General features: G+C 41.6%; 2 non-coding genes across 2 annotated transcripts; both read right to left on the reverse strand.

The window, feature by feature from the left end:
- Positions 1-239: 239 nt before the first annotated feature.
- LOC129114587 (5S ribosomal RNA) lies at positions 240-358 on the reverse strand. The gene has a single exon (XR_008532577.1). It is a non-coding gene; the product is annotated as a 5S ribosomal RNA (ribosomal RNA).
- A 379-nt stretch (positions 359-737) lies between these two features.
- On the reverse strand, positions 738-856 carry LOC129114588 (5S ribosomal RNA). Its single transcript, XR_008532578.1, has one exon. It is a non-coding gene; the product is annotated as a 5S ribosomal RNA (ribosomal RNA).
- Between the last annotated feature and the right edge of the window lie 245 nt (positions 857-1,101).

Raw genomic sequence — 1,101 nt, forward strand, 5'->3', positions numbered from 1 at the left:
TAAGGATCACAATGTAGTGCAGTAAAAATATTAATATTTACTGTTGAAATGTAGAATACGTTAGCATAAAATTGAAAAGAAAATGATCGATGAGCTTAGGAATGATGAAAGCCATCATTTAACTGGATTTGTGTCATTTCTATACCGGCAAGTCATGATCTAGCTATATCCTTCCCACCCTGTCGGTGTCCACTGAAAAAGCAGCAGCGCCCTCTGCTTTTTGTAAAGAGGAGTGAAAAAGCTTACAGCACCTGGTATTCCCAGGCGGTCTCCCATCCAAGTACTGACCAGGCCCGACCCTGCTTAGCTTCCGAGATCAGACGAGATCGGGCGTGTTCAGGGTGGTATGGCCGTAAGCAAATATTGTGCCTACCAAAGGTCCTTTTAAAGATACTATATCACCACGCTTTGCTCTGTCGTCTATACAGGGAGCGCCTGCAGATTTCCAGACACACTCACAGCTTTTAAATGTCAAATCAGAATGTACAAAGTGGCTATAAGGATCACAAATGTAGTGCAGTAAAAATATTAATATTTACTGTTGAAATGTAGAATACGTTAGCATAAAATTGAAAAGAAAATGATCGATGAGCTTAGGAATGATGAAAGCCATCATTTAACTGGATTTGTGTCATTTCTATACCGGCAAGTCATGATCTAGCTATATCCTTCCCACCCTGTCGGTGTCCACTGAAAAAGCAGCAGCGCCCTCTGCTTTTTGTAAAGAGGAGTGAAAAAGCTTACAGCACCTGGTATTCCCAGGCGGTCTCCCATCCAAGTACTGACCAGGCCCGACCCTGCTTAGCTTCCGAGATCAGACGAGATCGGGCGTGTTCAGGGTGGTATGGCCGTAAGCAAATATTGTGCCTACCAAAGGTCCTTTTAAAGATACTATATCACCACGCTTTGCTCTGTCGTCTAGGAGCGCCTGCAGATTTCCAGACACACTCACAGCTTTTAAATGTCAAATCAGAATGTACAAAGTGGCTATAAGGATCACAAATGTAGTGCAGTAAAAATATTAATATTTACTGTTGAAATGTAGAATACGTTAGCATAAAATTGAAAAGAAAATGATCGATGAGCTTAGGAATGATGAAA

Source organism: Anoplopoma fimbria, unplaced genomic scaffold, assembly GCF_027596085.1.
Source record: "Anoplopoma fimbria isolate UVic2021 breed Golden Eagle Sablefish unplaced genomic scaffold, Afim_UVic_2022 Un_contig_5058_pilon_pilon, whole genome shotgun sequence".
NCBI lineage: Eukaryota > Metazoa > Chordata > Actinopteri > Perciformes > Anoplopomatidae > Anoplopoma > Anoplopoma fimbria.